Consider the following 14729-nt stretch of genomic DNA (forward strand, 5'->3'; position numbering starts at 1 on the left):
GTAAAACTTTAAAAAGAAAAGGAAAACAATCAGTTGATATTATTCACGAATCATTAACAATAGCTGCCAAGAACTTAGACACTACTTGAGACAACGCATACACCATTGTTTTTTTTTCAAAATCATCAATCTAGATTTTTTTAAAGTTGGCACATGATATTGCTTTGACCATAAATAAAAAGGGGAAAACATGGAAATTTTATAGGCCCAAGATTATATAAAAAAGCGGAGAGCTTTTCTTAAGACGCAAGTTATGAGTGAAATATGAAGCAGAGAGTTGACAATTGACACGAACCTTAGAGCCCCGTGTGTGCGTCGTTGGCCACCGACCCCACTCGCGAGCGGCGAGGCCCTCCTCCTACGGTCCTACCAACATTGCCAGCACGGTGTGTCGCCACTGCGGTGGCGCGACAGAGACCAACGGTGCCCCCGCACCCTTGAGCGGTGGCACACACCCTCTCTCCTACCATGTCGTATCCCCATGGGCGGAGGCACCGCTACCACCAACAGCTTCGGGGACGACGGATATTGTGAATTTGGACAATGCAGCCAAAGCAGCCAAATCGTTTTTAGCAGCTTGGTAACATCACCAGCAGAAGACGAGTTAAAAGAAAGAATGACAGCACCAGATATTGTGAATTTGGACAATTTGCCTTTTAGGGTTCCTGCGCCCTCGCCGATGGGACGACGACTCCACGGTGCTTGATGGGCCGGCAACGCAGTCTCTCATCGGTGGTCAGGCACCCGGTAGGTCTCGACGGTGATCTCCGACAGCCACAAGCCGGGGAGTAGCATATGGGGACGCAAGGTTTTACGAAATTTACATACGAGTCCCTGGAGTGGAACAGGGTAAAGGGACGGAGGAGGCCGGAGGGAGCGGGTACTCACATCGAGCTGTTTCTGCACGGAGCGAGGCCGCCGCCTAGGGCGGCGGCGAGGCTGCGCGCCCGTCACGGAGTAGATGTCCTCCTCGATCTCCTCGCTCGTGAGCGTCACGGAGAACCGTGCCCGGTCAAGAGCCTCCGCGCCATGGTGCAAACGAGCTTGGTGCGGCGTGTCGATGGCGCCATGGCGGGTCAGACGGGAAGATCCCGTTCGGATTAGGGGGGAAGGCGGTGAGGTCGGAGGCGGCTGGGGAGGTGGATTAGAGGTGGAGGTGGTGAGGGCGCCAAGCGCATCGCAAAGACGAACAGGAATGGGTGCGGGATGGGAGAGGGTCCGGACGATGCTGGAACTCGGGGGCGGGGGCATATGGAGGTGTGGATGTGAGCGGAGCGGAGACGGACCTTCCATCGACCGCGCAGAGGCTGCCTTTCCATCGACCCAGCGCCATTATAGTTGGGTGAGGAGGCGAGAAGGCGGGGTGAGGGCAAGGGTGGAAGGCAGCGCTGATGGCGTGGGTGGAGGAGGCGAGATTTCCAGGGGGGGCGAGGGAGCGCGACTGACCGTGGTGAAAGAGCGCGATTTGTGGGGGAGGCATCTGTGCGCGGAGGGAGCGGCGGTGGGGGAGGCGCGGTGGCAGAACTGGCGCACAGGTGTGTGGACGGGGGGAGGGGAATGCGGGCGCGGCGGGGACTGCGGGCGTTGCTGGCGCGAGGACGACGGCGGGGACTGCGGACGTGGGGAGGAGAATCGGAACGCGCGATGGCAGAACACACAACTGTGGACGCCTACACTAAACACATAAGGAGTAGTAGAGATTGATGTTAATCAATATAAGGATAGGTAATGGACCGAGGTTGGATGTACAATGTGCCAAGACCACATCCGTTGTATATTCGAAATTTGAGAAGCTTTATTGAAGCGGCCAAAAAGCACGCGAATTTGCGAAAGAGCAAGGAGATATTATGTCAGTGCATCGACTGTGATAATAAGATAGCTTGGAGAGATACAGGAGTAATCCAATCACATCTGCTAAAAAGAGGGTTTAAAAACAATTACACGATATGGTCAGAACATGGTGAGTTGGATCCGTGTGAAGTGCCTGGTAATGACGAGAGAGTTGTCGGAATTTTAGATCTTAAAGTTGATGGTAAAGTGGTAATGTGGATGCTAATCAAGATTTTGAAGAATTTGATTGCGAAGAGATGTTGCGCCATATGGAACCAGAAATGTTGAGTTCTGTGGGATCGCAGAAAGGGCTATCTAAAATGGAGGGACTGGAAAGTGCTTCAAAAGAACCTTTATATGATGAATCAAAGGGTTGTGACAAAGAGTTTACTACACTGCGTACAGTTCTAGAACTTCTGAAGTTGAAGGCTAGCGCCGGATGGTCTGATACTAGCTTCACAGATCTTTTGAATTTTCTGTCCCAATTACTACCCCATCAAACTACCAACATGCACTTATAAACGAAGAAGCTTATATCTCCCATAGCTCTGGGTGTGCAAAAAATTCATGCATGTCCGAACCATTGTATTCTGTATCGTGGCGATTTTGAGAACGCATCAAGATGCCCAGTTTGCAATGTCAGTCGATACAAGAAGAGCTACAATCAAGACTGTGTAAAAAAATTCCTGAAGAAAAATAAAAACAAGAAATCCACTATTGGACCTGAAAGTGACGATGACACTTTTGATGACATGGATGGGAAAAAGAAGTCAAAGAACCCAGCTTTGGTGATGTGGTATCTTCCAGTAATTGATCGCTTAAAACGTTTGTTCTCAAATCCTAGGGAGGCTGAGCTTATGCGTTGGCATGCTGAAAATCGCAAGCAGAATAACAAACAGATTCGACACCCTGCTGATGCATCACAATGGAAAATTTCGATCTTATGTATCCTGAGTTTGCCAAAGAAACCAGAAATGTAAGATTTGCTTTGGGTACGACGGAATGAATCCATTTGGTGAAAAAAGAAGTGTACATAGCACCTGACCCGTGACTTTAACGATGTACAACCTTCCATCATGGCTGTGTCACAAAAGAAAGTACATTATGTTGACTATTCTTATTCAAGGTCTGAAATCAGCTGGTGTTGATATTGATGTGTTCCTAGAACCTCTTATGGAAGATATGACAAAGCTCTGGAATGAAGGAGTTAGAATATGGGATGAGTATTGCCATGAGTATTTCAACTTAAGAGCAATTATATTTGTTACCGTCCATGATTCTCCCGGTGGCGCCACACTATCAGGGCAAAAGACTAAAGGAAAGAATGGTTGTGTAGTGTGCGTCGATGGAACTGCTTCCATGTACCTTAAATCATCCAAGAAGTTGGTGTTCATGGGACACAGACGGTTCTTGATAAAGCATTATAAGTACCGAAAGATGAAAGCGGAATTTAACAATCAACTGGAAAGTGAAGGTGCACCAAAGCCTTATAGTGGGAAACTTGTTTTTGAAATTGTAAAGAACATTCATGTTGTATTCGGAAAGGGAAAAACAAAGGAGAAAAGAGAAAGAGAACTGACCCTTCAACTTACACAACTTTCAAGAAGCAATCAATTTTTTTCAAGTACCTCCCATACTGGAAGGATATGGAAATTTGCCATAGCATTGATTTGATGCATGTAACAAAAAATGTTTTTGACAACATCATTGGAACCTTGCTGGGCATGCCGAGTAAGACAAAAGACGGACTCAAATCACGCAATGATCTAGTAGATCTTCAAATCAGCCGGAACTTCATCCAGTGGATAGTGGCAAAGGGAAGCCTTACCTCCCCCCAGCTAGCTACAACTTGTCAGTTGAGGAGAGAACAAAGATTTGCAAATGTTTGTGTGGGGTAAAAGTGCCCACAGGTTTCTCATCCAATATCAGCAGACTAGTCAGGATGAAGGACTTGTCTCTATTTGGCTACAACTCTCATGACTGCCATGTGATGATGACAGTGTTCCTCCCAATTGCGGTAAGAGCCCTCGAAACAGAGCATGTCAAAGTTGTCATCACACGCTTGTGTTACTTTTTCAATGCGATTTCACAAAAAGTAATAGCTTTAGAAGACTTGGACTATCTAAAGGCATACATCATCGAGACTATGTGCAAGCTTGAAATGTGTTTTCCTCCATCATTTTTTGATATGCAAGTACACCTAATCATACATCTCATGGATTAGATAAAAATATTAGGGCCACTATATTTACATCATATGTTTCAGTTGGAGCGATACCTGGGAGTATTAAAAGGTTATGTGCGAAATCGCGCTCACCCAGAGGGTTCAATCATGGAGGGATACACTATAGAAGAAGTGATTGAGAGCTGTATAGATTACATCAGTGACGGAACAATGATAGGTGTGCTTGTACCTAAACATGAGGGTAAACTATGTGGGAGAGGGAGAATGGGCAAGAAAACTTTTCGCGTTGAGGATTACAAGCTAGTACATTGTGCTCATGGTAGTGTACTACAACATCTCACGATAGCCGAGCCTTACATAGAGGAACACCTGGATGAGCTTCGTAAAGAAAATCAGAACCGCACAGAGGACTGGATCATGAGGGAGCACAAACATCGTTTCAGCGAATGGTTAATGGACAAAAACATCCCATTCGAAGACTCTTTGGAAGAGAAAACAATGAAGAATTTGGCTTCTGGGCCATCGTGTTTTGTGACATCATGGCAAGCATATGACATCAATGGGTACACATTCTACACTAAATCAAAAGACATGAAAAGTGTTACACAAAATAGCGGTGTTCGTATCGATGCTTTTGACCTACATGGACAGAAGACCACATATTTTGGATTCATAGAGGAAATATGGGAACTTGATTATGGCCCAAGCATGAAAATACCCTTATTTAAGTGCCAATGGGTACAACATCCCCTGGGGGTGATAGTGGATAACTACGGACTCACACTGGTAGACTTAAAGAAAGTAGGATATAAAGATGACCCGTGGGTTCTCGCCGAATGTGTTGCACAAGTGTTCTATGTACTCGATCCAGCAGATGAGAAGATGCATGTAGTTATTTCTGGAAAGCAAAAAATTGTTGGAGTTGAGAATGTGGGAGACCAAGATGAGGAATACAATAAGTATGAAGAGATGTTCGTCTTTAACGGTCCAGAGAGAATCAAGCGTGTGGAAAAGAAAATTGATAAGAACTTAAAGCCATACATGCGGAAAAATGGTAGTTCATGAAAAATTGTATGAATCAAATTGTATTTGTTATCATGTATGATCGACTATGAATTGTGGTTGCCAATTAATTTAAAATCTCTCTAGTTATCTATGTGTGCTATTATAATTCATTTAAATTGTATTTGCATATTATTGTTAAAAATTAAATATTAATTCATTTAAATTGTATTTGCATATTTCTGTTAAAAATTAAATATTAATTCATTTAAATTGTATTTGCATATTTATGTTAAAAAATAAATTTTTTTCATATTTAAATTGTATTTTCATATTTTTACAATCACAGGCGGTTTTTTCTTAGGGTCCGTTTGTGAAAAGGATAGAGCACCACATGCGGTCCTAAACAAAAACCGCTTGTGATACTATTACATCACAGGCGTACTGAACCGCCTGGGACATCACAGGCGGTTTTCTAACCGAACCGCCTGTGATGTAAAAAGCCTACCGCTTGTATAAAGCCAAATTGTACTAGTGGGAATACCCACTTGGTACCTACAACATTTTGGTTAGGACGTGGAACTAAATGCCATACCTCATTTCTCGTGAAGTTGTTGAGCTCCTCTTGCATTGCCAACACCCAATCTGAATCTCTTAGTGCATTCTCCACCATGTATGGCTCAATAGAGGACACAAAAGAGTAATGTTCACAGAAATGTGCAACTCGAGATCTAGTAGTTACCCCCTTATGAATGTCACCGAGAATGGAGTTCACAGGGTGATCTCTTTGAATTGCTTGGTGGACTCTTGGGTGTGGCGGTTTTTGACCCTGAATTTCTTGCTCATCTTCCTTGTCTTCATCTCCCCCTTGATCATTGTCCTCCTCTTGAAGTGGCTCATTCTCTTGATCTTCATCATCTTGAGCTTGTTCCTCATCTTGAGTTGGTGGAGATACTTGCATGGAAGATAACGGTTGATCTTGTGTTTGTGTGGGCTCTTCAGATTCCTTAGGACACACATCCCCAATGGACATGTTCCTTAGCGCGACGCATGGAGCCTCTTCATCATCTAGTTCATCAAGATCAACTTGCTCCACTTGGGAGCCATTAGTCTCATCAAACACAATGTCACAAGAAACCTCAACTAATCCGGTGGATTTGTTGAAGACTTTATATGCCCTTGTGTTTGAGTCATATCCTAGTAAAAACCTTCTACAGCCTTAGGAGCAAATTTAGATTTTCTACCTCTTTTAATAAGAATAAAACATTTGCTACCAAAGACTCTAAAATATGAAACATTGGGCTTTTTACCAGTTAGGAGTTCGTAAGATGTCTTATTGAGGATTCGATGAAGGTAGAGCCGGTTGATGGAGTAGCACCCGGTGTTAATCGCCTCAGCCCAAAACCGGACCCGAGTCTTGTACTCATCAAGCATGGTCCTTGCCATGTCCAGTAGAGTTCTATTCTTCCTCTCCACTACACCATTTTGTTGAGGTGTGTAGGGAGAAGAGAACTCATGCTTGATGCCCTCATCCTCAAGAAAGCCTTCAATTTGAGAATTCTTGAACTCTGTCCCATTGTCGCTTCTTATCTTTTTTTATTTTTAAACTGAACTCATTTTGAGCCTGTCTCAAGGATCCCTTTAAAGTCTCTTGGGTTTGCGATTTTTCCTGCAAAAAGAATACCCAAGTGAAGCGAGAATAATCATCCACAATTACTAGACAGTACTTACTCCCGCCGATGCTTATGTAAGCTATTGGGCCGAATAGATCCATGTGGAGTAGTTCCAGTGGCATGTCTGTTGTCATTATGTTCTTGTGTGGATGATGAGCGCTAACTTGCTTTCCTGCTTGACATGCGCTACAAACCCTATCTTTCTCAAAATGAACATTTGTTAGTTCCAAAATGTGCTCTCCCTTTATAAGCTTGTGAAGATTCTTCATCCCAACATGGGCTAGTCGGCGATGCCAGAGCCAACCCATATTAGTCTTAGCAATTAAGCAAGTATCGAGTTTGTAACACCCCTGGTGTTACTATAACTAAAACTTGAGCATGGCATCATAAGCATTGGCATTGCATATGTTTGACACACCTAGAGTGCATTCACTAGGCAAAAATTTCAAACAAGTTGTATTGTTTTAATGTTTTTGCAAATAGAACCCTGGTTAAAGGACTTAACCCTAAATAGTGGTTAAAGGGGTAAAACTTAACCCAAGTTAAGGAAACCTAAAGACTTTAGGGTAAAAGTCATAAAATGACCCCAAGAATAAACTTGAATCACTTTTATACCCCTGGAATACCAGAAACCCTAATTGGAACCCTGGAAAACCATAAAACCAAACCCTAGGGGCTTATGTGCAAAATTAGTCCACTTTTGGGCTAAAGTGCAAAAACCAAGCCAAATAAGTATTTTAAGCCAATTGGTTCACAAATATGTGGACTTGAAAGCCAAACCCTAAGTTGGACTTAAATGCAAAATGGACCTCATTTGAGTTCTATTCTAAGTCTGAAAATCAGAGAATTGGCTCCACTTTGGGGCTTTGTAACTTTCAAATTATAGGGTTTTTGCCCTAGGTCACCACATCAAAGTTGAAGACCAATCATAGGAGAACAACTTTGCTTAAGAATGTGAGATCAGTTGTTAAGAAGAATTTAGTGATAATTAAGTCTAAAGTTGGACTGTCAGGTTACTAAGGTCTGAATTTTCAGACAGACAGTGCAATCACTACGACTTTGAGCATAAATTCAACTATGATCCAGCAAGAATCTGCCCATGGCTGCTATGACAAACCTGTAGCTGATCTATAGCTCTACAATTTTGCTGCAGAGCATGGAGTATGTTACCTTGAAAATTGAGAGAAAATCGTGCTCCAAGTCGCTCTGTCAGTTCATCTGATGGGTGCTCTCCATGGTACAGTGTCCCATGGATCAGATCGCCAGCGCAGCAAACTTCACCGCCGGCGACCTCCCTGCGCAAAGATTCGTGCCATCACCGCCGTGACTCGTGACCAAATCAACTGGATAGCACTTGGAGATCATCGCCGTGGATAACTCCGGCCAGTAAAGTATTCCGGCCACCGTACAAGCATTCACCGCGGCGGAACTGGATAATTACGCCGATGATCACCGCCCCTCGGCCTTGCGCCGCGTGTCCGAGCCTCGCCACTGCACCGCCACGATTCACTTTAGCTCCCCGTTGCTCACCGGAATAGCTGCCACGACGTTGAACACGTATTCACTGCGCCAGTGTTCTTCTCCACCTCCGACCGCCGCGCGTCTTGCTCGAAATTCACGGCCACCGCCCATCCTCCCTATAAATTGAGCCCGTGTCCAGCTCCGTGAGGTAGTCAACTAGCTAACCACCGCTAATCGGCCACAATCATCCACTTGTGTGCTCGAATTCAGAGTTTCCCCCAAATCCGATTTCCGCCACCGTGAAACCGAGCTCACCGTCGCCAGCCCAACTCCGGTCAGTTCCCGTCCTCTGCTCCCTTGTTTGAGCATTCTCATACATCTGCGATGCTCCCCGACCCCTTTAATTTGACCAGACCGCCACCCATCGCCGGGAACACGAGCATGTGTCCATAACCTTCGCTGTCCTCGTGGGCAGAGCGGAATGGGTCACCAATCGTGCAATTAACTTAGGGGAAATGCTCGGAGGGGGTCTGATTTGGTGTCTGCCGCTCGAGAGCGCCAATCCTTGCGTAATCCGGCCGGCCTAACCTCGCCGGTAATCGGACCTCCGCCGTGCGACATCGGGGCGTAGCACTGTGAAGAATTAGAACTTGAGGGATCTCTGTGCAAATCGTCAGTGACTCAGAAAAACAGTAACCGAACCCATCTCCAGTTAGCCAAAACACCGAGGGCCTCTGCGCAAACTCGCCCCGCGGGCGCGGACGCGCGCGCGATTCCGCGTGGATCTGGGCCGCCTGGGCTGAATCTAGCCCATTACTGTTGAAACCTTTTTCTTTTTCTTTTTCAGCAGAGCTTTAGAAATATGTAGAAAAATGTAGAAAAATGCTAAAATTGTGAAACTAATTTTCCTAGGTTTGTTATTTTCCCTAGAATTTAGTAAAAATAGTTTTGTGATTTTTAGTGGAAGTAAGAAATTTTAGGGTATTTAAAGTGGTTAAAAGTATTGGTTATAGATTTTTAGAAAATAAGTAATAAGCCCAAAAATGCCCAAACTTTTTATGGGCACTTAAACCAATATTTAGAAACCTTGGGTAGAATTTGGGTTGATTTGGACCTTGTTTGATCACTAAACCCAAAACACCCCCCCTGCCCTATGAACTCCTTTACCGACTCCGGAAACCCTAAGTTCCCGGAACTCCGTGAAGGAAAGTTGTATTCAAGATATAGATAATAAGTTTATATTATCTTTGCATCCTCATGAGCATCCCATGGCATCCATACTTATACCTATGTATGGTTATGATTAGAACGTGAAGAAGAAATCGAAGTAACTGAAGAGGAGACACCACCACCACCTTCGGAGTCTCAGGCTGGGAATCATTTCTACTTTGATATCTGTGGATCTGAGCCTGATTCACCTGTGAACGAAGGCAAGCCCCGGTGCATTTGCCACCTTCCTTGATGTTTTTAAAATCTTTCTCACTTGATTGCTGCATTAGGTGATAGGAGTCGATTGCTAAAACAATTCCTGCATTACCTTCCTTGAATTTGATTACCTTCCTTGATCACCCGTTTTACAAAGATTTTTGATGCTTAGCCTTGCTTTAGAAAAAACAAAAGGTTTTGTTTTTACAAAATATGATGTGGCAAAAGTGGGTGGGATGTTTTTGAAAATAAAACTTGATGGTGGATCCATCAAGGCCTTGATGGGTTCAACATCGGAAAAGATGTACCTCTGCCAGGTACCAAGTTTTGGGTTAAAAAGATTAAGCTGAGACCAGGTGGGTGACTTGCACGAGAAGAGAGTCTCGGTGTAGTGTCTCCGTCTGAGTCGATTAAGGACCTTGTCGATGTAGGCCTGCTGACCGAGGACCCTTTAACTGGTCACATGCCTCGTCATGGGTAAGCCATGCCTCGGGTAGACTAAGGCCGGAATAAGATAACACGAAATGGGCGTGGAGCGGTGGCGAGAGTAGCGTGTACCCTCCGTGGCAAGAGGCTGGACGGTGGTGTGGCTGTGCTCTCGGTTTGCGTGAACCTGATCCGGTCTTAAGAACCCCGGTGGCGGGTTGACATATGCAAGGGTTAAGTGCTACATATGTCGTGTGATTGGAGATCCTCAGCTGAGTATAATCGATTCGGATCGTCGTACCTCCGCGGTTATGGAGACTTGGCCACTGACTTACACGTAGCATTCCACTAAAGATAAAGGGTTTTTGTTGAGAAATTGGCTAGTACAGGACCAGTGATTGAACTAGGGTAGAAAGAACTCTAGTGCAGGTAATTTTACCTAACTTGACAAATAAAATTGGATTTTTAAGGATCCACTTTAGTAAGCATTTCTGCAAAAACAGAGTCTTTGAATATTGAAAAGCCTTACCTTGACTCCCACATAACCAACATACCCTTGAGAGTCTTTTCCTTAGTCGGGTAAGTCTTGCTGAGTAATTCCATACTCAGGGTTTATCCCTTCGTTGTTTTTAGGTGAGGAAGTAGCAGACTTTTGCTGCTTCTGTGCCAAGGTGGTTCCAAAAGAAGAGAAACAAGACTGAAGTGCGGGAGGACTCGGTCCTCCACTTAGGATCTTTTGTTTATTAAACTTATCGGGAGGAGTTTGTGCCTCCCTTGGTTTGTATATTATCACCCCTATGCACTCACTTTTAGTCTGGTCTGTAATAAAATAACTCCAGCTTGCTTTTGAAATAAATGTAAGTTTATGTAATTCGCTTCCGCATTTCTTTATCTCCGATGTTCTGTAATGTCTGCAAGACGGGTGAAACGTTCCTGGTAAGGTAAGAAAAGATACCGAACTTGTCAAGTAGTTCAGGGGCACCTACAGGGTTGTCTGAAGTCCGTTGGACAAGGACAACTGTAGGTGGGCCTAATTACTTGGGAGGTTCCGTCACAGCTGGTATCGGAGCGTAGCCCTTCTTGGCAGATATTATGAGGCATCTTCAAAAGAATTTTCAAAAGTCTTACCTAAAAATTCTTCTCTCTTCTTATCTAAGTATTCTGAAGAGTCTATCCTAAAGACCAGATAGGAAGAGTGCAATGTATAGAAGGTTGAATCGACTAAGGTTGATTCTGTAATTATACATGCATCATGCTAAGAATCATACTAATAACATTTTCCCCCTTAGAAAAGATGCTGCCACGCACCAGGCTAATGGCACGCAAGTCCACGGGACCAATTGGGGTGCCTCGGCATCAATTGGCTCCCCGGCATGAAAGCAGCAGCAGTGGAAGTAACGACCCCATCGGAGACCTTGAAGCTCGTGTGAGTCGACTTCAAGCAGCTCTTCAACTGAGGACCGATGCTTGGGTCGCCGACGGAGATAGAATCAATGAACTAAGAAGGGACATCCGACACTTGCAGGATCAACTCGCTGATCGAGACTTAGCACTTGACTGGGCCGTACAGTCTCGTTTGCTAATGTGTGCTAAGGAAGCAAGGGCTCAGGCCCGAATTAAAGAACTTAGCTCAACGGTTGATAACCTGCAGGTTTACTGCAATACATTGCACGAGGAAGTCCATGTATTATACTCACAATTACAGCCAAGTGAGCCTGCATAACCTGAGGCGGAAGCCGGACCATCTCACGTTGCGGGACGTGCGCTGGGTGGGGAGTTAGACCTTTTTGAGCCCCCTCCTTCTTTGAGGTTGGTTGATGTCTGGACTCCCACACCTGACGATGAGGCCGCCAAGACTAATGGAAAGCAGGAATAATGATGTAATAAAAGTAGAGTAGTGTATTGTAGGGTATTGTAGGGTGTACTGTTGTATAATAGGTTGAACTTTTGTATAATGGGTATTGTATCCTGTTATGTAATATCGAGTCTGTATCATTACTTTTTATAGTAATGTAAAATGGAAGGTTTTCTCTGGCACATTATGTTTACTTCAAATGTTTTTGCCACAGATGCCGACCAGGACTCGAGGACAGGACGCAGCCGGAACTTCTGGGGGACGGGATGTTACCCCAAACCCACCTCCAGTTCCTCCCACGTTAGCCGAGGCGATTGCTGCCTTGGTGAATGCCACCGCAGACAATACCCGCTTCCTTAGGGAAATGGCGGGTCAGCAGCAATTCCAGCAGCAGGCGGGAAGAGGTTATCCGCAAGGCCCTCGTGAAACTACTTATTTGGATTTCTCTGAAACCCGCCCACCTCTATTCGTCAAGGCAGAAGATCCCCTAGAAGCTGATGAGTGGATTCGGGTTACTGAACAAAAGTTTGGTCTTCTCCGTTGCTCAGAGACGCAGAAGCCGTTATTTGCAGCACAACAACTCTGTGGTCCTGCCAGTACCTGGTGGGGAAATTTTGTGGCTATTCAACCTGTCAACCATCAAGTCACCTGGGATGAGTTTAAAGCAGACTTCCGTGAACACTACATCCCCGAAGGAGTGCTGCATATGAAACAAGAGGAATTTATGAAGTTACAACAAGGTGGAGATACCGTCACTCAATATCTCAACAAGTTCAATCACCTGTCGCAGTATGCCATCGACCAGGTGAATACGGATTTAAAGGAGAAGAATTGTTTTATGCGGGGACTGAATGATCGGCTACAAAGGAAAATGGCCACATACATAGACCTCACATATGGAAAGGCTGTCAGCACAGCTTTATCTGTTGAAGCAAAATACACAAATTCTGGGAAGAATAAGGGATTCGGTGGTGAGAGGCCTAGTCAGGGCCAGGCGAAGAAGCCACGGTTTGTGATCCGACCTTCAAACCAAAATCGCACTTTTTCTCGTCCACCTTCATTTCCCTTCAAACAGCCTATCATTATCCGCCCCAACAATACCCCCACTACCCCAAAACAGCCGGGTGCCCCAGGCACTCGATTCCCTGCCTTGCCTAGTTCTTCAACTAGGTGTTTTAATTGCGGCAAGTCGGGACACTTCATCAAAGACTGCCCATATCCTAGGCAAAATCCATCTAATGCTTCACAAGGATCTGGGAAGTCAGCTCAGCCTAAAGGAAATGCTATGGGGAAGAATACGAAGAAAACGGGGCGTGTATATTACACTCAAGTGGGTACAACACCGGAAGGAGAGCCGATGATGATGGGTACGTTTCCCGTGGCCAGTCACCCAGCAATTATTCTTTTTGATTCTGGTGCTTCACATACATTCATTAGCAAGAAGTTTGTGGAACAACATCATATTGCATACCATGAATCAAAGGAGGGATTTAAAATTCATTCACCTGGGGGACACATTTTTACTAGAGAAGTGGCCTATGAAGTGCCAGTAACAATGGCCGGACGGAACTTTCCTGCTAACATGATTGTTCTGAAGGCCAGGATATAGATGTAATTTTGGGTATGAATTGGTTAACCCAACACAAGGCAATTCTCAACACTGAACTCAGAACCGTCAGGTTGAGCTATAATCAAGAAGAGATTCTTTTGACTCTCCCCGCAACCAATCCAGCCAAAGCTTCTGGTAGAGTCTATGAAGCCATTGTACCGGAGATCAAGAACATTCCGGTAGTATGTGAGTTTCTAGATGTATTTCCGGAAGATTTGCCTGGACTGCCCCCTGAAAGAGATGTAGAATTCGTAATTGAACTAAAGCCCGGTACGACTCCCATCTCCCGAAGGTCGTACCGTATGCCCCCTAATGAGTTGGCGGAATTGAAAATTCAATTACAAGATCTACTGAATAAGGGATTCATCCGGCCAAGCTCGTCCCCGTGGGGTTGTCCCGCCATTTTTGTGAAGAAGAAGGATCAAACCTTGCGAATGTGCGTGGATTATCGACCCCTAAATGAGGTCACTATCAAGAATAAGTACCCTCTTCCAAGGATCGACATTTTATTTGATCAACTGACTGGGGCGAGGGTATTTTCCAAAATTGATCTCAGGTCGGGCTATCATCAAATCCGTATTCGGCCCGAGGATATACCGAAGACCGCGTTTACTACGCGGTATGGATTGTTTGAATACCTGGTAATGTCTTTCGGGCTCACCAATGCTCCTGCCCACTTCACTTATTTGATGAACTCGGTATTCATGCCCGAGTTGGACAAGTTCGTGGTAGTCTTCATCGACGATATCTTGATATATTCCAAGAATGAAGAAGACCATGCTCAGCATTTACGGATTGTATTGACGCGCCTAAGGGAACACCAACTATATGCCAAGTTCAGCAAGTGCGCGTTCTGGCTGGAAGAAATTCAATTTTTGGGGCACGTGTTATCGGCTAAAGGAATTGCGGTAGATCCTAGCAAGGTCAAAGATATTCTGGAGTGGAAACCCCCAACAACTGTTCACCAAGTCCGGAGTTTTCTTGGACTAGCTGGGTATTATCGCAGATTCATACCAGATTTTTCTAAGCTTGTGAAGCCAATCACAAGTTTATTAAAGAATGACATTAAGTTCAATTGGTCTTCTAAGTGTAATGAAGCCTTTGAGCAACTGAAAACACTATTGACCACTGCTCCGATATTGGCTCAACCGGACATCGCTAAACCTTTTGACGTGTATTGTGATGCATCTGGCAGTGGGCTCGGCTGTGTACTGATGCAAGAGGGCCGAGTGATTGCGTATGCTTCAAGGCAGTTGCGCCGGC

This window comes from Zea mays, chromosome 8 (assembly GCF_902167145.1).
Source record: "Zea mays cultivar B73 chromosome 8, Zm-B73-REFERENCE-NAM-5.0, whole genome shotgun sequence".
Taxonomy (NCBI): domain Eukaryota; kingdom Viridiplantae; phylum Streptophyta; class Magnoliopsida; order Poales; family Poaceae; genus Zea; species Zea mays.